This window comes from Miscanthus floridulus, chromosome 5 (genome assembly GCF_019320115.1).
Source record: "Miscanthus floridulus cultivar M001 chromosome 5, ASM1932011v1, whole genome shotgun sequence".
NCBI classification, from domain to species: Eukaryota; Viridiplantae; Streptophyta; class Magnoliopsida; order Poales; family Poaceae; genus Miscanthus; species Miscanthus floridulus.
The window spans coordinates 115,389,985-115,413,100 of record NC_089584.1 but is presented as its reverse complement, the minus strand read 5'-3'; the positions used below and the strand labels follow the sequence as shown (position 1 = coordinate 115,413,100).

At 46.9% G+C, this 23,116-nt stretch overlaps 1 pseudogene; it reads left to right on the top strand.

Annotated features, from left to right (window-relative positions):
- The first annotated feature begins 3,936 nt into the window (after window positions 1–3,936).
- The window catches only part of LOC136453180 (subtilisin-like protease SBT3.10), a 53,581-nt pseudogene continuing 34,401 nt past the window's right edge, over window positions 3,937–23,116 (top strand).

Genomic DNA, 23,116 nt, shown 5'->3' with positions numbered 1-23,116 from the left:
CGGTTTCCTAATTTATCAGCGCCAAGCCAACCATGCTTCACTATATAAGAAGAGGAGCTCACCATTCAAACACACACCATTTGGAGCTACACACCTTCCCTCTCTCTACTTGTACTCTCTTAGTTTTAGTAGTGGTATTTGGAGCTAGCAAAGCTATCAAGGAGGGCTTGGCTCCTTGGAAGAAGATTGACATCTTGGTATGAATAATACTATGAAGAGTTCTTCCATAGTCATGCTCTCATATCATTTATATAGTAGTGCATATGAACTAGAGTATAGTTGTCTTGTTATAATCATGATATATGAATTAGCATATAGTTTGTGTGTTATGATCTTAACATGTTCAACTTCATACTTAATCATTCATATGGTTTGTATGAGTAGAAGTAGAGCTAGGGTTAAGGTGACGGTTCGTCATTCCTTTGGGTTTGCCCATATTCTTCCTTGTCGATCCGTAGGGTCAGAATTCTGGGGGGGGATATGGGTAGTTTCATTGTACACAAGCGTGGTGCTTGGGTGCATAGGAACCTTCGGATATGACGGTGCCCCCGGTTGAGGGGTAGGCGGCAGGTGGTGATAGCCCTATCCGTCCCTTGTAATCTCTCACGTTCGGGTACTGTGTAGGAGTTTTAAAGTCTCTCACGCTTGCTGGCAGACCAGTACTCGGAGATCTCCCCGTTCATCTTAAAATTAGTTCTAACTCTAATCATATAACTTGTATGATCATTAGCTGTTCTTTGCACGGCTATATTAGAACATGCTGGCCCCATGTAGAAACATTTTTTATTCTTTATTTTCTCCTTTATCCTTGAGGTTGGCTCAGATGTGTGTCCACTATCCTTAAAATACCGTTTTTTACCCCTGTCAAGAACTACTAGTTTACTAATGCAAGTATGTAATCTTGTTCATGCTCATGCTAGACTCTTATACCTTGCCCTCCTTTGAGAAAATATAAATAATGATACCATGAATACTTCTGGGTGAAATGCTACAATGATAGATCCGTGCACTTGCGGATATTTTCTGTAATCATTAAGAACTATCGTAGTTGTTGTTTCTTGGCGGCGTCGCTAAGGTTAACTCAATCTTAGTGATGGTGCTGAAAAATACCAACAGACATTTCTGGTGCCGTTGTCGGTAATGGACTTAAAACCTCCACACTTGGTGATTGAGCCTGGGATGGACTTAAAACCTCCACACTTGGTGATTGCGCTAAGAAATGCCAACAGTCACGTAGCCGAGCGTCGTGCTCCTCCCTTCCGACTCGCGAGCCTGGTGACGCCCTCCACTCTCTCCCTCGCACTCTCCCTCCCGAGCACGGCGGCACGCGCACCCTCTCCGTCCCGAGCACGGTGACGCACCTTCTACCTCCGAGCCTAGTGGCGCCGTTCTCCCCCACAGTCGGTGGCGACGCAGGGATGCCGGATCCAGCCAGTGGCGGCATAGGGAGGCCAGACATGACTGATGGCGGCGCAAGAAGGTCGGATCTGGCCGGTGGTGGCCCAGGGGGCTGATGCGCCACGGGCGGTGGATCTCCGTCGGTGTCACATGCCCGTTCGACGGCTGTCCGGAGCAGCACCAGTGGCGGCGACGACGTGGATCCGACGAGCGGTGGCGCTTGGATGGGCTTGGCGGGCCTCGTCGATGGGCTCAATGGGCTCCATCGACCGGCACTGTAGCATCACGCCACACCATGCCGCGACGTGGGAGCAAGACCATGACGACGACCGTACCAGAACGTGCGCTGACGCCAGGACAAGACGGCCTTCCTTGCAAGCCAAGCTTACTAGTTTCTCCCTTTTTTAGGCTCACGATTACTCGGTCGGGAGAACCTCTCTCTGTATGTAACCTGGCCCCCGGACTCTATATAAGGGTGGTCAGGCCTCCTATCCAGGGGGACGGACCCTCGAGACTTTATTCAGGCATCCGTTCTCCTCACTCCTCCTATATCTTTCCCTTAGCTTACACACCCTATTGTAAGAACTTCAGAGCATTCAAACGAGGAACATGCACTCGAACTATATCTGACACTGGACGTAGGGCTCCGGCACTCTCCATTACACAAACCATGGAAACCTAAATCTAATTACGCCACAAATTATACAGGATTCTTCCAAAAAGATATAGCGTACGCATTAACTAACTTTTTTGAGCAACCTCCTTCAAAAAAATGAAGATCAAAATCTCCCACCTTATAGTTTGCAATTCTTGGATCTCCAAAGACGCCAACAATGGTGTCTTTGCTCAAACCGAGGAAGAAGAGTACTTATAAATTATTTGTTCTGGCAATTTTTAAAGGCATATATATAAATCCTATATTTATACCGACGATCAATTAAGCTAACAGCTAGTATAGATTTAACTTACATTGGTGATCGTCTTAAGTGCACCGCCGATATAAATCTAGGATTTATACTAGCTTTGCCTTAAAAAACGTCATATAAATATATTTACGCTGACGGTTTATAATCATGAGCCCACACTTTTGTGCCTGCTTTATGAACCACCGATGGAGAAGAAAAAAGCATGGCATCAACAAAATTGTTTCTGTACTAGGTGCCGGAAGCAGAAAGTGAAGCCGACATCTTACCAGTCGAAACATAGCATGTAACTGTTCGGATGCTCATCACAATATTCGCGTATAAAGATGATAGGGTCTATCTTTGCAAGAGTGCACCATAAAAGCTCACACAAAAGCCAGACATGGAGTGCCATATAAAATTATACTCCACTTAGGATACTCACGAGTGGCATAACGTCAGAATCACCAAAAAACGTGACGGAGGTTAATCTAGGCTTACTAGCAATTATGAGTACTCCACCAAGAGAAGAAATTGCATCGTTGTCACATTGCCTTTAATTTTGCACTTGAAAGATACAGCAATGGCCTGTCTATTCGGTGGCTCGGTGCACCTGGACAGTAACAGTCTTGTACGGAATAGCAGAGATAGCCTAACACTGCGGATGCTGGGACAATTGACAGGCATGGTGTGCGCTCATGAGGCATGAGCATGGGGGACGCACTGACGCAGTGCCCCATCCAGCACAGCAGCTCCTATCCTACACGCACCGTTTCAGCGCCCGGGGCAGGAGGGCACACTGTCGCTGTGGTGGCACACTGTCACGCGCACTCCTCCTTCCTCCGCGCCACGCTGTACGGCGCCTTCATCGTCCGGCCGCCGAGGAGCGGCAACGCCTACCCCTTCCTGGCGCCAGACAAGGAGGTCCCATTCCGCCATTCGTGCTCGGTAACCGCTGCTGTACTGCATTCTGGACGGCCGCTTGGCACTGCCGGCCGCGCCGCTCGTGCAAATGTGATAGCTCGTTGAGTGTGGACACAAAGAAGAATCCCATGTTTCTTGTCTCTGCTCTCTCTGGATGAGGTTGTCATGAACAGGCGAGTGGTGGAACCGGAATATGTGGTTGACCCTGACGAGTGCGCAAGCACGTGTGCATCGCGTCATCGATCACTGTGAAATTGTGAATTGCTGTACCAGAGTACATTTCTTTCTCTGGTTGCTATCTAAAGATAAGCTCTTAACCAGATATTTAAAAAGAAAGGTACACGACCTCTCTTGCTTGTTCTATTCTGAGACCGAGTCCGTTAACCGTTTTTTATTTGATTGTGTGCAGTAGCAAAGCAGCTCTGAGAGACTATTTTAGAAATTTTCAATAGACCTTGTGGCGCTAAATTCTTAGCTGTTGGACAGAGCTCATAGGAGCAAGGCGGTGGCGAACGGGGCCATATAGGGTGCGGTCGCACCCTAGGTGCACCTGCACCCCCACCACCGCCTCTTGGGCCCACGCTCCTCCAACGGTTGCATGCCTCCATACATAGGCAGTTTTGGCCGGTTTCCTAATTTATCAGCGCCAAGCCAACCATGCTTCACTATATAAGAAGAGGAGCTCACCATTCAAACACACCATTTGGAGCTACACACCTTCCCTCTCTCTACTTGTACTCTCTTAGTTTTAGTAGTGGTATTTGGAGCTAGCAAACCTATCAAGGAGGGCTTGGCTCCTTGGAAGAAGATTGACCTCTTGGTATGAATAATACTATGAAGAGTTCTTCCATAGTCATGCTCTCATATCATTTATATAGTAGTGCATATGAACTAGAGTATAGTTATCTTGTTATAATCATGATATATGAATTAGCATATAGTTTGTGTGTTATGATCTTAACATGTTCAACTTCATACTTAATCATTCATATGGTTTGTATGAGTAGAAGTAGAGCTAGGGTTAAGGTGACGGTTCGCCGTTCCTTTGGGTTTACCCATATTCTTCCTTGTTGATCCATAGGGTCGGAATTCTGGGGTGGATATGGGTAGCTTAATTGTACACAGGCGTGGTGCTCGGGTGCACAGGAACCTTCAGATATGACGGTGCCCTAGTTGAGCGGTAGGCGGCAGGTGGTGATAGCCCTGTCCGTCCCTTGTAATATCCCACGTTCGGGTACTGTGTAGGAGTTTTAAAGTCTCTCACGCTTGCTGGCAAACCAGTACTCGGAGATGTCCCCGTTCATCTTAAAATTAGTTCTAACTCTAATCATATAACTTGTATGATCGTTAGCTGTTCTTTGCACGGCTATATTAGAACTTGCCAACTCCATGTAGGAACATTTTTTTATTCTTTGTTTTCTCCTTTATCCTTGAGGTTGGCTCAGATGTATGTCCACTATCCTTAAAATACCGTTTTACCCTTGTCAAGAACTATTGGTTTACTAATGCAAGTATATAATCTTGTTCATGCTCATGCTAGACTCTTATACCTTGCCCTCCTTTGAGAAAATATAAATAACGATACCATGAATACTTCCAGGTGAAATGCTACAATATTAGATCCGTGCGCTTGCGGATATTTTCTGTAATCATTCAGAACTATCGTAGTTGTTGTTTCTTGGTGGCGTCGCTAAGGTTAACTCAATCTTAGTGATGGTGCTGAGAAATACCAAGAGGCATTTCTGGTGCCGTTGTCGGTAATGGACTTAAAACCTCCAAACTTGGTGATTGCGCTAAGAAATGCCAACAAGCATTTCTGGCGCCGTTGCCGGAGATGGACTTAAAACCTCCACACTTGGTGATTGCGCTAAGAAATGCCAACAGTCGCGTAGCCGAGCGTCGTGCTCCTCCCTTCCGACTCGCGAGCCTGGCGGCGCCCTCCACTCTCTCCCTTGCACTCTCCCTCCCGAGCCCCTCTCCCTCCCGAGCACGGCGGCACGCGCACCCTCTCCGTCCCGAGCACGGTGGTGCACCTTCTACCTCTGAGCCTAGCGGCGCCCTTCTCCCCCATAGTCGGTGGAGACGCAGGGATGCCGGATCCGGCCGGTAGTGGCACAGGGAGGCCGGACATGACTGATGGCGGCGCAAGGAGGACAGATCTGGCCGGTGGCGGCCCAGGGAGTGGATGCACCACAGGCGATGGATCTCCGTCGGGGTCACATGCCCATGCGCCGGCTGTCCAAAGCAGCACCAGCGGCGGCGACGCCCGTGGATCCCACGAGCGGTGGCGCTTGGATGGGCTTGCGGGCCTCGTCGATGGGCTCAGCGGGCTCCATCGACCGGCACTGTAGCATCACGCCACACCATGCCGCGATGTGGGAGCAAGACCATGACGACGACCGTACCAGAACATGCGCTGACGCCAGGACAAGACGACCTTCCTTGCAAGCCAAGCTTACTAGTTTCTCCCTTTTTCGGGCTCACGACCACTCGGTCGGGAGAATCTCTCTCTGTATGTAACCTGGCCCCCGGACTCTATATAAGGGTGGTCAGGCCTCCCATCCAGGGGGACGGACTCTCGAGACTTTATTCAGGCATCCGTTCTCCTCACTCCTCCTATCTTTTTCCCTTAGCTTACACACCCTATTGTAAGAACTTCAGAGCATTCAAACGAGGAACATGCACTCGAACTATATCTGACACTGGACGTAGGGCTCTGGCACTCTCCAATACACAAACCATGAAAACCTCCTTCAAAAAAATGAAGATCAAAATCTAACACCTTATAGTTTTCAATTCTTGGATCTCCAAAGACGCCAACAATGGTGTCTTTGCTCAGACCGAGGAAGAAGAGTACTTATAAATTATTTGTTCTGGCAATTTTTAAAGGCACCGCCAGTATATATAAATCCTATATTTATACCGACCATCCATTAAGCTAACAGCTAGTATAGATTTAATTTACATTGGTGATCGTCTTAAGTGCACCACCGATATAAATCTAGGACTTATACTAGCTTTGCCTTAAAAACGTCATATAAATATATTTACGCTGACGGTTTATAATCATGAGTCCACACTTTTGTGCCTGCTTTATGAACCACCGATGGAGAAAAAAAAGCATGGTATCAACAAAATTGTTTCTGTACTAGGTGCCGGAAGCAGAAAGTGAAGCCGACATCTTACCAGTCGAAACATAGCCTGTAACTGTTTGGATGCTCATCACAATATTCGCGTATAAAGATGATACGGTCTATCTTTGCAAGAGTGCACCATAAAAGCTCACACAAAAGCCAGACATGGAGTGCCATATAAAATTATACTCCACTTAGGATACTTGTCAGGAAAATGGACCCTAGGCCCATTTACTTTGGATTTTGGTGTTTGATGACCAACACAACCAAATTGGACTAATGAATTTACAAGTGATTGTTTTGTAGTTCAATAGGGTGCACGACGTGACTTGGACAAAGACGACGTGATGATCCGATGATCAACACTATAAGCAAGACCATAGAAGCACAAGAAAAGACCCAAGATATCAAGCAAAGTCTAAGCACGAAGATAGGAACCAAGCCGGACGCAAGATCACGAAGAAACGAGCTCACAGAGGTGACTGCACGCTAGTAGCACAGTGACCGGACACCCCGATCAAGAGGCTCGGCAGCAGCAGCGACCGGATGCTGAACAAGCAAATCGACCGGACGTAGGACAGCAGAGTCCGGTCAAGTACAGAGAGGTTCCAGAGCGGCGAAATCGTGACCGGACGCGTCCGGTGGCATGTGACCGGACGCTGGGAGCGTCCGATCAGTGGATCGCGGCTCTAATGGTCGGGACGACCGAACGCATCCGATCAGGACGACCTGAGCGTCCGGTCAGTAGCAGAAAAGCGGGATTTCGTCCCCAACGGCTACTTTCTTAGTGCCGCCGTTGTGACGAACGACATCTGCTCATTCCCCCTCATGTACCCTAAGACATCTCTCCGAGGGGCACACATGAACGACGTGACGGGCTCTTCATGACCTACTTCTCAGATGGCTCGCCGCCAAGTGACATGACGATGGCGGTGGGGACCAAGTTGAAGAGGTTTAACTAAGCTACAATTTGGTTCTCCCTTTGCTTTGTTCTTTATACTTGTGTTTACTTTCATTGCTTTTAGGTCTTGTTAAGTGACTAGGATTCATGCTAGTGTGTGCTTAGCATGGGTTTCATTCTTGTTCTTAAGGACCTTAATCTTAGCGTGAAACTTTGCTAAGGACATGGTTAGCTTGTTGGCCCTAAGAACTTCCTTAATCAATTTGCTTTGTAGAAGAACTTAGGCGCTAAGAAGGTTGGGGGTTTAGTTTTTGCATAGGCTAAGGTTTGTTTCTTTAACATTTAGAGCCCAATTCAAGTCCCCCTCTTTGGCCATAATGTTCATACACCAATCAAGGAAACTGTTACCTCTCTTATACTGACATGTCCTAGGCCGTACGGTTTATTTCGTATATTCCAGTCCAAACAATACTGGTTGTAAGGAGGTGGGGGTACGAGAAGAACATGTGGTGTTGGAGTTTTCCTTTGGACTAATTTTTATGTAATTTTGTTGACCAAGGGAATAGAATCTTCTTCATATATAAACGTCTATAAATAGCGGCACATTTGTGGCACCTATCAGGAACCAACATACAACATAGGAAACTGGGAAACATGGGATTCTGTATTCCATCGCGTGCCCCGGTGGCTTCAGCGCTCCTGCTTTACCTTTTCTTGCCTTTACAACTGGGGGCACATGGAGGATCCCGTAGGGTAAGCATGCATGCCCGATGCATTGCTAACAGCTTTGTAAGAAGCTTCCAAAATCCAAACTCTAATCAACAATCTTTGTAGCTATATATTGTATACCTAGGCGATGTGAAACATGGACACCCCAACGATGTCATCGCTTCGCACCATGATCTACTCAGCTATGTTCTTGGAAGGTACGTACGTGTCCTCCTCTTAAAGTAGTGAAGCCATGTTACTTGCTGATTTTTTTAAATTTATTAAGACGACTGATCCTGATGAATGATGTGCAAATTCATGGTTGATCGTGTCCCCTTGTTACTTTCCAGCATGGAGGATTCTTTGGCATCCATGGTTTACAACTACAAGCATGGCTTCTCAGGCTTCGCAGCGGATGCTCACGGAAGACCATGCTCATCAGCTTGCAGGTCAGTCTTTTCAGTCGCTACCGGAATCCTCAAATTTGCCGAGTGTTTTTATGTTTGCCGAGTGTATTTCTTCGGACACTCGGCAAACAAGCTCTTTGCCGTGTGCTAAGCTAAAAACACTCGACAAAAAAAAACACTTGGCAAACAGAGGGTTTGCCGAGTGTAAAAAAAAAACACTCGGCGAAGATGATGTTTGCCGAGTGTCAAAAACACACTCGGTAAAGAAATAAAATCATTTTTTTTGGAAAAGAAGAAGAAAAAAAATAGAAAAAAAAACTTTGACGAGTGCTCAGATCTAGAACACTCGGCAAAGAAATAAAATCTTTTTTTCTAAAAAAGAAGGAGAAAAAAATGAAAAAAAACTTTGTCGAGTGCTCAGATCTAAAACACTCGGCAAAGAAATAAATAATATTTTTTCTAGACAAGAATGAGAAGAAAAAAAAACTTTGCCGAGTGTCCAGATCTAAGACACTCGGCAAACAAAAAAAATCCCGTCAAATACCCTTCCCTCCCCTCCCCTCTCCAGCGCCCCTCCCCTCCCGGACCGCCGTTGCCGACGGCCGACACCCCTCCCATTTCTTCCCCGGCGCCCCTCCTTCTTCCCCGGTGCCCCTTCTTCTGTGCGGGGATGGTGCTCGGCGGCCGGGATGGCGCCGCGGCCAGGCGCGGCGGGTCTGGCGTGTGGAGGCGCAGGGAGGCTGCCGGAGGGGGCGACGCCTGTCGGGGCCGCTGTTTCGGTGCTCGGGTGGCTGGATTCGAAGCCCCAGCGGCTGGATCCAGGCTGGCGACAGCGACTGCTAGAGGCGACTGCGGGCGGCCTCGTCAGGACGGCGCTGCAGGCCTCGCGATGGCGACTGCGCTGCAGGTGGAGATCCGGTGAGGCGCCGTTTGTGGCTGCCGCTCGGGACCTCGCCGGTGGCTTCGTGGCTTTGGGTAGCAGATCTGGCGCCCCGACGGCCGGATCCGGTTCTCCTGTGGCGGCAGCGGCGTGCGACACCGGCGCTGGGGACAGAGGGCGGTGTTGGCTTCGTGTCGGCGGCCAACGTCGGTTTCGGTGAAGTTCCTCGTGTGCACGTCGTTGGTTGGAGCGGCCGGTGGTGGTGGCCCATGTGGCTGCCGAGGGTTGGAGCGGCCGGTGGTGGCGGCCGGTGCTTGTTTTTTTTATTTTTTTGAAAAAAAAGTTTGCCGACTGTTTTTTGGGCACTCGGCAACGTAGTGCCCGATAAAAAACACTCGGCAAACTAGCGTTTGCCATTAAATGGTTTGCCGAGTATCGTTTGCCGAGTGTTTTTGGGGCTTCGCCAAGTGCCCCTGGCACTCGGCAAAGCTCCTGTATCCGGTAGTGAGTCTTTTTGCTCAAACTGGAATTCGCCACGTCTCACTTGCTCGTAAGCCACAATCGCTTTTGGTTAAATCGGTTCACTTGAAGAAAATACAAATTATTCCTCCACGAGAAATAATTCAATACTACATTTGCATGGGGAACCACCAAACATGGAATGCATCCCGCAACAAAAGCAAAAAAATTGAAAACAACTACGAATACTTGCAATAACTGGATGAGTCTCATACAAATATGAAATAATGTTAAATAAGCAAATTGATTGAACAGTTTCATACTGGCCGATGATGACGGGGTTGCGCATGGCGTCCATGTGCATGTTCTCGAAGGAGAAGGAGACGGAGCCGGAGCCAGAGCTGCCCTTCCACGTCTTGATCCGGACAGCGTTGTCCGAGTGCCGGATCACCGCGCAGTTCACCGTTGGCCATGCACGCCCGCGTGCCCAGCTTGCCCAGGCTCCCGATGCTCATGTCGTGGTCGACCACCGGGGCCGCAGGGAGGTGACGTTCTCGGTGTGCATGTTGAGGGTGCCGGTGCCGTTGGTGACACAGTCGTCGGAGTTGGAGACGGCGGTGTTGCTGATGAGTGTTAAATAATCTACTGTTTCCTTTTGTGAACACATGGCAAGGGAAGGTGGCGTCGAAAAGGCTCACTGTTGCGGTACTGTAGCCACAACAGGGGTAGACGCCGAATGGCTCACCTGCCACACTATAGCCGCAGCAGGGGTAAGCGTCGAAGTCAGCCCTGCTGTCACATCTAGTCATTATAGCAGCATGGTAGCTATACTAAGACTAGATTGATAGAGTTGTATAAATAGTTTGCCACTGCAACTCAGTAAAGAGCGAGTTCAGGTTTGTCATCTCCTCTGTAGAACTCCGGCCAACGCTGGTGTTTCTGCTGTTTGTGTATGCTCTGCTCTTCCTCCCTTCTTCTACCTCTAGCCATAGTGTGTGGTCAGACAACGTTTATCGTGGTCGGCAACAGTGGTGAGTGGTCGACTCACCCGTGCCGGTGATCCAGTGGTCCAACAAGTGGTATCAGAGCCGTATAAGCACCATCGCCAGACTAAACGCTGGCGATGACGGATAATTTGGAGTTGGACGACAGCAGTGGCACTGCTGTGGCTGCCCAGCCACAACAGGAGGTCAGCGGCATTAGTTGGCCGACGATGACTCGCACCAACTATGGAGAGTAGGTGGTGACCATGAAAGTCAAGGTCAGAGCACGACGGCTCAGATATGCTATTGACAAGGGCACCGACAATGAAGAAGGCGACATGATAGCATTGGAGGCTATCCTCGCTACTGTACCGGCAGAGTACAGGGAGCTTTTGAGGGTGAAAAGCTCTGCTAAGGAGGCGTGGAAGGCCATTACGGCGATGCGCGTCGGTTCTGACCGCGCAAAGAAGGCAATGGCCCAGCTTCTGAAGCAGGAGTACGCCAACCTCAAGTTCAAGGATGGTGAATCGGTGGAGGACTTCTCCCTTCGCCTGCAGACGCTCATCAGCAAGCTGAAGAGCCACGGCGTCACCATCGATGAAGAGGAGGCGGTCTCTAAGTACCTCCACTCCGTGCCGACAAAGTACATCCAGATCGCTCTCTCTATAGAGACGATGCTGGACTTGTCCACCCTCACCATTGAGGATGTGACAGGCTGTCTGCGGGCGGTGGACGAGCGCCTGTAGCAGGCGATAGCAACGAAGGACAGCGACAAACTGCTGTTGACAGAGGAGGAGTGGGCTGCTAGGAGGAACTCCAGGGTAGCCTCCTCAAGCCACGGTGGTGATGGCAAACGCCGTGGTAAGGCTTCTTCGGAGAAGAAGAAGCAAGTTGACCCTAATGCCTACCGGCGCTGTGGGAAGACGGGCCATTAGACACGGGTGTGCCCAAATCGCAAGCAAGAGAAGAAGGCCGATGCTTATCTGGCGCAAGCTGATGATGACGATGACGCCACTATCCTGATGGCGACGTTCTGTGCACTGCACGATGTCGAGGCCGAGGAGAAGGGAGAGGTGATGGTGGTGGAAGGGTCTGGGAAGGCCCTGAAGGCTGTCAACCTCGATGAACCGCGCGCCCAAGTCCACCTCAAACGTGTGGGCGGCGAGCAGGAGCAGCGGTGGTATTTGGAATCCAGCGCCAGCAACCACATGACAGGCTCCAAGGCAGCCTTCTCCGAGCTCGACGACGGCGTGACCGGTACGGTGAAGTTTGGTGATGGCTCAAGGGTGGCAATCCGAGGACGCGGCACCATCATCTTTAGGTGCTAGAACGGCGAGCACCGTGCGATAACGTATGTATATTATATCCCGCAGCTGCGTTCAAGCATCATCAGCATTGACTAGCTAGATGAGCGCGGTAGCGAGGTACTGATCAAGGACGGAGTCCTCAGGATCAGGGACCGGGAGCAGCGACTTCTTGCCAAGGTGAAGAGGTCCTAGAACTAGTTGTACCTGCTCGGCTTGAAGGTGGAGCAGCCGGTGTGCCTGGCGGCAAGGCACACCAAGGAGCCATGGTTGTGGCATGTCTGGTTCGGACATCTTAGCTTCGACGCGCTTGGTTGGCTGGAGAAGATGGTCCGAGAGCTACCCCACATCGAGCATGGAGGCGAGCTGTGTGACAGCTGCTTGGCTGGGAAGCAGAGGAGGCTACCATTCCCAAAGGTGGCCAAGTATCGCGCGGTGGATGCTCTCGAGCTCGTCCATGATGATCTCTGCGGGCCAATCAAGCCAGCCACAAACGGTGGTCGGTGGTACTTCCTCCTGCTCATGGATGATTGCAGTCTCTACATGTGGTTGTAACTCCTGACGAGAAAGGACGAAGCGAAGGCGGCGATCAAGAAGTTCAAGATGCGCGCAGAGGCGGAGAGTAGCAAGAAGCTGTGCATGCTGAGGACTGATCATGGCGGTGAATTCACTTCAGTGGAGTTCGCTGCATACTACGCGGATTAGGGAGTGGTGCGACACCACACCGCGCCGTACTCGCCACAACATAATGGCATGGTGGAGCGGAGAAACCAGATGGTGGTCGGCATGGCTCGATCCATGATGAAGGCCAAGGGCATGCCGGCAAGGTTCTAGGGTGAGGCGGTGACCACAGCGGTGTTCATCCTCAACAGCACGCCCACCAAGGCCCTGAAGGGCAAGACGCCATTCGAAGCTTGGTATGGGCGCAAGCCGAGCGTGTCCTTCCTCAGGACATTCAGCTGCATTGACCACATCAGGACGACGATGCCAGTCCTCACCAAGCTAGAGGACGGGAGCACACCGATGGTGTTCCTGGGCTACGCGGAGGGTACCAAGGCATACCAGCTCTACGATCCACGCGGAGGTAAGGTGGTTGTCTCGCACGACATTATGTTCGACGAGAAGGCAGCCTGGGACTAGGACAGTCCGAGCATGGGCGAAGCTGGCGGCTTCACCAGCACCATCGTCATCGAGCACTTAGTCATCCACGGTGGTGGAGACACTGGGGAAGAGATGTCGATCACTCCAGGAGGGGTGTCGAGCACTCCAGCAATAGAGCCGAGCACTCCTAGGGAGGTGCCGAGCACTCCGGGAGAGGTGTCGAGCACTCCAGGACTGGTGCCGGGAGGTCCTACAGTGGTGGCGACCACTCCAGAATGGGTGAGAAACACTCCCGTAGCAGAGCCAAGAGATCTTGCAGTGGTGCTGACCACTCCAAGACTAGGGCTGAGCACTCCTACAGTGGTGCCGAGCACTGCAAGAGTGGTAACAAGCTGTCCAGAAGTAGTGCCGAGCACTGCAGCCGGGGTGCCTAGCACTCTAGGTGCTGTGCCGATCACTCCGGTAGAACAGGGGACTCCATCGACGCCGATCGAGTTCGCCTCACCTCCAAGTGACATCATTGAATTCGTGGATGCCTTCCACAAAGGTGAGGAGGTGCGGTTCCACAGGGTGGATGACATCATCGGCGGTATAGGGCCCTTAGGCCTAACGGGATGGCTGCTCAATGACCCAAAGCTGCATCTCGTCAGTGCAGAGGAACCACCCATGTTCGCGCTGGCCGAGCGCGATGCAAACTGGCGACGGGTGATGCTGGAGGAGATGAAGGCGATCGAGGAAAACGAGACTTGGGAGCTCGTCGATCCACCTCCAGGATGCCGTCCGATCGGTTTAAAGTGGGTGTACAAAGTCAAGCGGGACGAGCACGGCGCCATTGTCAAGCACAAGGCGTGCCTCGTCGCCCGAGGCTTTGTCCAGCGCGAGGGCATCGACTTTGAGGAAGTGTTTGCGCCGGTAGCGCACATGGAGTCTGTTCGATTGCTACTGGTTTTGGCAGCAGCAAAGGACTGGCGTGTCCATCACCTGGATGTTAAATTGGTCTTCCTCAACGGCGAGCTGACGGAGATGGTCTTCGTTAGGCAACCTCCAGGTTTCGCCGTCAAAGGAGCGGAGCATAGGGTGCTCCGACTGCGCAAGGCGCTCTACGGGCTGCGGCAGGCTCCGTGAGCGTGTAACGCCAAGCTTGATGCCATGCTAGGCGAGCTTGAGTTCACACGGTGTGCAACCGAGCATGCGCTCTACACGTGGCGGCGGGGGAAGGAGGAGCTCGTCGTCGGCATGTATGTGGATGACTTGATGATCACCGGCGCGTGTGCAGAGGACATCAACAGCTTCAAGCGCGAGATGGAGGCTCATTTTCGAATGAGCGATCTCAGCACGCTCTCCTACTACCTCGGCATTGAGGTAAGATAGGGAAAGGAGGCACTCACGCTCGGTCAGAGCGCGTACGCCTTAAAGCTGTTGGAGCGGAGCGGCATGGCTAAGTGCAAGCCGTACGTGACTTCGATGGAGGAGCGGCTAAAGCTGACAAAGGCCAGTACTGCGGCGAAGGTGGATGCAACACTCTACTAGAGCATCGTCGGCGGTCTACACTACCTAGTCCACACGAGGTCGGACATTGCGTTCGCCGTGGGCTACGTCATTCGCTTCATGGAGGATCCTAGAGAGGATCACTGGGCTGCGGTGAAGCGGCTACTGCGCTACGTCTAGGGGGATGGTGGATCAGGGGATCGTCTTCCCCAAGACCGGTGGGAGTAGGTTGCAGCTCACTGTGTTCAGTGATGTAGACATGGCGGGGAACATCGACGGACGGCGGAGCACCTCTGGTGTGCTCGTCTTGCTCGGGTCGGATCCAATCTTATGGTTGTCGCTGAAACAGAAGGTGGTGGCGTTGTCTACGTGCGAGGTAGAGTACGTAGCAGCGGCCACAGCGGCGTGCCAAGTTGTGTGGCTGCACCGGCTGCTGAACGAGCTGACCGGTGTGGAAGCTCACCCACCAACACTGATGGTGGACAACCAGCCCGTCATCACCCTTGTGAAGAATCTGGTTCTCCACGACCGGAGCAAGCACATCGACGTGAAGTTCCACTTCCTCAGGGACTGTGTCAATGGAGGGCAAATCGTCATCGAGTTTGTCGAAACTGGTCGGCAACTCACGGACGTCCTCACCATGCCACTCGTCCGTCTTCGATTCACGGAGCTGAAGAAGATGATCAGCAAGGAAGGGGTTCAAGGGCTAGTAGTAGGATTAGGGAAAAATTGTTGAATAATCTACTGCTTCTTGTGTGAACACACGACAGGGGAAGGTGGTGCCGAAAAGGCTCCCTGCTGTGGTACTGTAGCCACAGCAGGGGCAGACGCTGAACGGCTCACCTGCCGCACTGTAGCCGCAGCAGGGGCAAGCAGGGGTAGTCGGTCTTCAAACACCGCACATGTGCTAGGCGTTGTGCCTCGCATTTAAGAATATTGTATTTAAGAACGTTCTAACGACATAGGCGAGGTAACAGAACATTACTAACGCATATAATGTATTTTTCCATTCAATTTATATTGTACAAATAATATCTCACTAATGCCATATTTGTTGCTGTTCCTAGGTATTTTAAATGGTTTATCAGACTCTGCACGGAGATGTTGTATATACACTTGTGTGATGGTATAATGAAAATTGAACATGTGTTATATTATTGTTATAAAAATGACACTTTGAGTGTTTTGTTCATAATATTTTGTTTTGTAACCATTCATAACTATTACACGTGTATGTTCTCAAAACTATGAGTTTTGTTGACTTTTCCCACTTTTCTCATGTGCCAATGTGGGATCAACCGAATTAGCACCTGCATAATTACAAACATAAATTACTTGAATAAAACCAACGAAGTAAGTTAGCGATAATAATGAACAATAGTGCTAAACAACACCATACCAGTGGTCGTGGGATGGCACAATCGTAGTGGCGTTGGTTCCGCGCATTCAGGAGGATAGCCCCTTTGTATTTCCCTTTGTTGCACCAGGGTCATTAGTTTGTGAGCACGAAAGAAATGGATATCGGAGATTTTTTCCTGCCAATATAAAACATTATCTTAACCATATCACATAAAGGTCTATAAAGTAGAGTTTGTGAGCCTGCGATGCCGCGCACTCTGTGACTGTGTTAAATTCATAAACTTTGGTTTTTGGATTAAATGTCACTTTAACGTTGGTATTTAATTTTTACAGTATTGTTATCTTATCGTGCGATCCGTGTGTTTTTAGTACAAAATATTAGCTATCTCGTAGCAACGCACGAGCACGCTACCTATTGTTAAAGAAGAGTTACAAATTTAGCAACAAAGAAAGAAGAAAAAATAGCCAGATGCGAGGCACAACGCCTAGCACAAACACAGCTCAAATATGCAAAGACAAAATTACATAGAATCACTCTCAGGTGCTTAGCTCATGCAGCATACCAAAGCCTCGCCTCGTCCTTGATCTTGGAAAGGAGGGAGGACTGGCAAAAGAACAACGAGGAGATTCAAGGATGGTATAATAAAGGATCATGGATGATGGATTGATGGTGGCGCAAGGACACTGACAGCGATACTTGTCTCTTAGTAACTTGTGCAAATATTATGGGGATTTGATCACCAAAGGTAGGCTTGCACTATATGCAACTATGAACACCCACAACGTACACAGGTTGTCTCCAGTTGCGATGTCTCTAGGAAGGGAATGACATGAAAGATGCTACCATTGCACATCCGAAGACATTGGGTTTTCACCCTTGGTAATAGAGAGATTGTCCCTGAAAAATAGGCAAGAGTTGTATTTATACTCAAGATCAGTAGCATATGCTTCTTTGCTTCTATGTAAACAAAATCATGGCGGCCTTGTGATTCTTCAGAGTCGGCATTTGTATGTATTCAAACAATTCATACCGTTATCTGTTGCTTGTTTCCCAGCGTGATAACCGTCGGGAACGAGCGATCAGTCTTGCTCGCGGCAACTGTCATGACCCACGGAGCGTGTTCTCAAGCGTCTGCGGACTAGGCCCGTCGTTCCCGGCCGCGTACACGACGGTGATCCCCATTTGGACGGCATGCAGGGCGCCGAACGAATTCTCCTCCGGATGAGCGAGCGACAGCGAGAGCACGTCCACCCCGCCATGGATGGCGTCGTCGATGGCCGCGAGCACGCCAGCACGGGTGCCAGACCCGCCTTCTCCCCACAGGGACTACCCCTGCATATTTGAGCTGTGTTTGTGCTAGGCGTTGTGCCTCGCATCTGGCTATTTTTTCTTCTTTCTTTGTTGCTAAATTTGTAACTCTTCTTTAACAATAGGTAGCGTGCTCGTGCGTTGCTACGAGATAGCTAATATTTTGTACTAAAAACACACGGATCGCACGATAAGATAACAATACTGTAAAAATTAAATACCAACGTTAAAGTGACATTTAATCTAAAAACCAAAGTTTATGAATTTAACACAGTCACAGAGTGCGCGGCATCGCAGGCTCACAAACTCTACTTTATAGACCTTTATGTGATATGGTTAAGATAATGTTTTATATTGGCAGGAAAAAATCTCCGATATCCATTTCTTTCGTGCTCACAAACTAATGACCCTGGTGCAACAAAGGGAAATACAAAGGGGCTATCCTCCTGAATGCGCGGAACCAACGCCACTACGATTGTGCCATCCCACGACCACTGGTATGGTGTTGTTTAGCACTATTGTTCATTATTATCGCTAACTTACTTCGTTGGTTTTATTCAAGTAATTTATGTTTGTAATTATGCAGGTGCTAATTCGGTTGATCCCACATTGGCACATGAGAAAAGTGGGAAAAGTCAACAAAACTCATAGTTTTGAGAACATACACGTGTAATAGTTATGAATGGTTACAAAACAAAATATTATGAACAAAACACTCAAAGTGTCATTTTTATAACAATAATATAACACATGTTCAATTTTCATTATACCATCACACAAGTGTATATACAACATCTCCGTGCAGAGTCTGATAAACCATTTAAAATACCTAGGAACAGCAACAAATATGGCATTAGTGAGATATTATTTGTACAATATAAATTGAATGGAAAAATACATTATATGCGTTAGTAATGTTCTGTTACCTCGCCTATGTCGTTAGAACGTTCTTAAATACAATATTCTTCGTGAAAGTTTCATCCGCTATTGGGTCTTCTTATCCTTATCTTTTTTATTTGACACATTCTTATTTTTTCCCTCGGCATTCTTTTTAGCATTTTTTTTCTCTATCTTTTTAGCCTCCTCCTCTTGTGCCTCCGCATCAGGCGGGAGGGCAAGGATCTTAATATTGGTTCTTGACGTGGCTCTAGACATCGCAACGTACAACTGACCGTGAGAGAACACGGGTGCGGGTAGATAAACACCCTCGTTCGGGATAGTTTGGCTCTGTGACTTGTTGACCATCATGGCAAAGCTCAGTCTGATAGGAAATTGCTTCCTCTTAAACTGGAACGGGAACATCTCGTCATCAGACGGGCATAGCGGTATTCGAGGAAGGAATACCCGCTTCCCAACATGCTGCCCCACCATGATTTCCACGTCGATTGTATTTCTTCGGAACCCCGCACCACCAGCATTGTACCATTGCATAGCCCATTGGCAGGGTCAATATTCCTAAGCAATATGACAGGACACCCGTTTCAATGTCATCCACGTAACCGGTGCAACCAATGTTGCTTAAAGGTACCAGATCATCTACAAATATAACCATACAATACAAATTGAACCATTCCATAAGCAAACTATGTCACTTACAGTTGCCACACCAATAAATACTTTTATTCTGCTAATAAGTAACCTGATAATTGTTGCAAGCCATTACTGTAAGTTGATTGCCTATGGAGCCCGTCACTGTTTTCGTCCATTTCATTTGTTGTATGACCATCTGCAAGTTCAAACATAGTTGATTGTTATTAATTAATCCATACAATAAGCAAAATATGTCAACACGTTAATTGCAGTCGCCGCACCAATAAATACTTTTATTAGCAAAATAAGTAATCTAATAATTCATTGGCGCCATTACTGTTGGTTGAGTTCATATGGAGTTTGTCACTATTTTTGTCCATTCCATTTGTTGTATTCCCATCTACAAGTTTGAACATAGTATAAATAAATTGTTATTAAGCTTTTAAAGTGACACTCAGCAACACCACCGTACCTATTGAATGAACAGTCTCATTGTTATGGGAATCAACACGACCTTGGTTATTCATCTTATACCTCTCACGGCGTTTCTTGTTTCTTTCACTCCTCTTTTCATCAGACATTGTTGCATACCGTTCTCTATCCCTCTGCCTCTTCTGCTCATTAGGTTACGTATGATTCCCTTCAATAAATTTTTGTGAGTTGCAAACATATGAACATAGAATATGTAGAGATATTTTAAAAATTTATTTACCTCCATGTGTTGTATTTGTAAGGTCCCCCAAAGGTACCCGATCACCGGTTGGCCTTGGCGTGTCCATAACACTACCTGTCACTTTTAGCAATGTTGTGCCTGTGAAATAGTATGCCCAACAAATCTCATTATTGCCAAAAAAAAGTTAAATTGGTCGATAATATAGAACCTGAACGAACTGAATAACACTACCAATAAAGTTGGAGTATGCACAATGGAAAAGATGGTCATGAACGGATCACCAAGACCAATAGGCCACATAGATTGCCATCAATGTATTCAAAGTGCACATATGAAAAATGAATCTTGATTTCAAACTGCATTCACAATTATCCTTGCAAGATAGCATGTTCACATTTTCATAGTACACGTCATGTATAAATTTAGAAAATGTGGAATGGCACATTGCTAAGAAAAGCATACTATCAGCATGTGCATCCACCAATTTATTTACAATATATGCCAAGCACTCAAAAAGAATAGTAAAGTGCATGCAACTACAGGGCCAAGCTATTAAAAAATCATCAGGACCTACCAAGTGACTACTAAAAGTTTCACAATGTTTCAGAGTTTTTGGCCTAGTCTCTCATTCAGGTAACATCAATTATCAGAACAGTTACTTTAGTACAATATATATGGATGTCATTAATTCAGAACTGAAATGATATATAGCTATATAAAATTGTATTGTCTTTGTTCTACTTTGTTTTTAAAAAAGTATTATATACTCTCAGTTTATAATTCTGCAAGAACATAATATCTTGTCCCCTACTGCTGAATTTCAAAATGCAAAAGCCAGAAACCGTTCACCCCTTGTAAATATTTCTTTGTGTGCCTACATGGAATGTATTATGTAAATTTTCATGTTCACTACAAAACACTTTTAACATTTGTAAAGTAGTTGTGTTGTACCTAGGCTCATTACTGATCCATGTTTTATCCATATGCCTTTATAGGAAGGTCAGACAGTGCTCAGATTATATATTTTCAGAGAGAATACAACCACACAACACAAGCTTTAAAAAAAGGCAATGTGACATCAAGTGATTGGAACTCGAGAAATAGAATCATACCATTGCACAAAGCTCCGACACCCAGCAACTATGAATATTGTAGTTCTATAGAAAAGTTCAAACTGCTTGCAGCTACAGATTCTGCTTCTATGAAGGTAGTATGCATCAGATATAAATTATCAAGAAATGGAGACAACAGCCCAACAGTCCTAGTGTTGTAGTGTTTGTTTAATAAATACAGTCTGAGATTAGTTTCTTCCTATATGACCATCAAACTGAACATATACAGTGAACTTACTTCAAATAGTTTTGCTCAAAAAAAGAGCTTACTGAAATTAGAATTTACAAACCACAATTTTTTTTAAAGGAGACAAGATACAACATACAATATACACATCAGTTTTTGGCTGAAAATTGTCATCATCCGTTTTTAAAACTGCATACATGTCTACTTCTTGAAGTTCTCTATAAGGTTTTGTAGGTAACTGAACCATCAGAAGATAGAATGGAAAAGTTTTTGTTTAGTCCTCCATTATCTAAGCAAAGAGTTGAATCTGTTGTCATGCACATCAAGGGGCTGCATGCTACATAGCTAGCAGTACTGTAAACTCCCCCTGCATTCTCTTGTTCCTTACTATTTATGAAAAATAACACATACAAATCATTGTAAATGGTCACCAGTACATATGCCCATGTACCCTATGTGTAACAGGTACCAAGAGATAACATAGAGAATTTTCCTAATACCATGAAAATTCAGAAATAAAAGGAAAACACATAAGGAGGGAAGGAATAGAATAGAATCGCAAACAAGAAAAATGGATAGGCTACAGACCTAAAGAACCCAGATGCTCACAAGTGTCTCCAAGCAAAACAAGGCAAATCTGATCTGACAAAGAAAGATCTGAAGGGAAAAATGATTTACATGTCAGATTTTTCACTTTTTACCTTCTAAATTGAAATGAAAACCCTTTGCATACTAAAAGCATAAAAGTTCCATGAACACACTGAAAGCATAAAAGCATATAAATTATCAAAAAATGCAGACAACAACCCAATAGTGCTAGTGTTGTAGTGTTTGTTAAATAAATACAGCCTGAGATTAGTTTCTTCCTATATGGCCATCAAACTGAACTATACAGTGAGCTTACTTCAAATCAGAATATACAAACCACAAATTTTTTTTATGGAGACAAGATACAGTATACACATCAGTTTTTGGCTGAAAATTGCCATCACCGGTGTTTAAAGCTGCATATATGAGCAATTTTTGCAAGACAGACATCATGACAGAACTATTGCTTTCCAAATTTAATGAATTACTATACTTAACCAGATAACCACAATTCTAAACGCATAAATTTTAGAGTTTCTACCTAAGCACACCCAAATTTGTATGAAACAAAACCCATCATCTACATTATGAATAATCTCCTACAACTAAAATTATTATACAAATCTATTCGGTAACATTAGCACACTTAGAATGCGAACATGTATTTTAACACATAGAAACATACCCGCTGGATGAAACCATTGTATGAAAAAAGAATCTTGCAGCAACATGTCGTTGTAAGGGCATGGCAATAAAGAAACAAGAAGAATTTTGGGAAGAAGAGATGTGAGAGTAACCTCAGGAGTAAACCAAATGTCAAGGTTGTTGTAAGGGTAGGACAGCTTTAAAAATAGAAAGAATCTAGGCAATAAGAGTGGCTTCAGAAATAAACAAAATGGCATCATTTGATTTGTCGTTGCAAGGCACAATGGCATGCACTGAGAAATACCGTTGTCTGCAATAATCCAAATTTACGGCACATACAGAAAACAATGAATGTAAAGAGGCGCTGGGTGTAGTGGCAGATGAAATAGCAAGTTGCAATAGATGTAGCCTAGGGAAGCAATGTGATCCGGTAAATAAATAAATAGCAATACATATATATACATGGGCATGTGTTGGGCCTTTGAAGACCATCAGCCTATATTCTTGGGCTACATGAGAGTTCATTTCCATCACAAGCTATACGGCCAAAAAAAACATATCCACCATCTGCACTAGGCATCAGGGACTAAACAATAGTCTGGTCACCTCCAAATAAGAACAGAGTGCGAGCAGTACTCAAATAAAGTTGTGAAGCACAACAGATATGAATATAAAACTGTCAAATATTATGATGGCAAAAAACACTGAAGGATGCAGACTATTAAAAGGGCAGAGGCTCCCACATGAGTGGGGTCTGGGGAAGGGAAAAACCGAGACAAGCCTCCCCCGCAAAATCTGCGGAGAGGCTGCTTCGAACCCGCGACCTGGTGACTCAGTGAGACAGCTCTCACCACTGCACCAGGCCTACCCTTCAGGATGCAAACTATTGTAAATAGAAAATATTCCACCTGCCACATTTTTTTAGAAAATCCTTCTATTAGGTTGTGGCTCCTAACAATTGGACAAATTCATTCCGAGCATGGTGCAAACTGCAAGTCCAGATAGCTTGAACCCAAACATCGCAAAACCTAATATGTAAGAAGAAGAAAAGGCAATGCAGAAGATCAACGGTACTGAGGACCTCGCACTTGAAAAAAATACTGAAAGCACCAAATCATCATGAG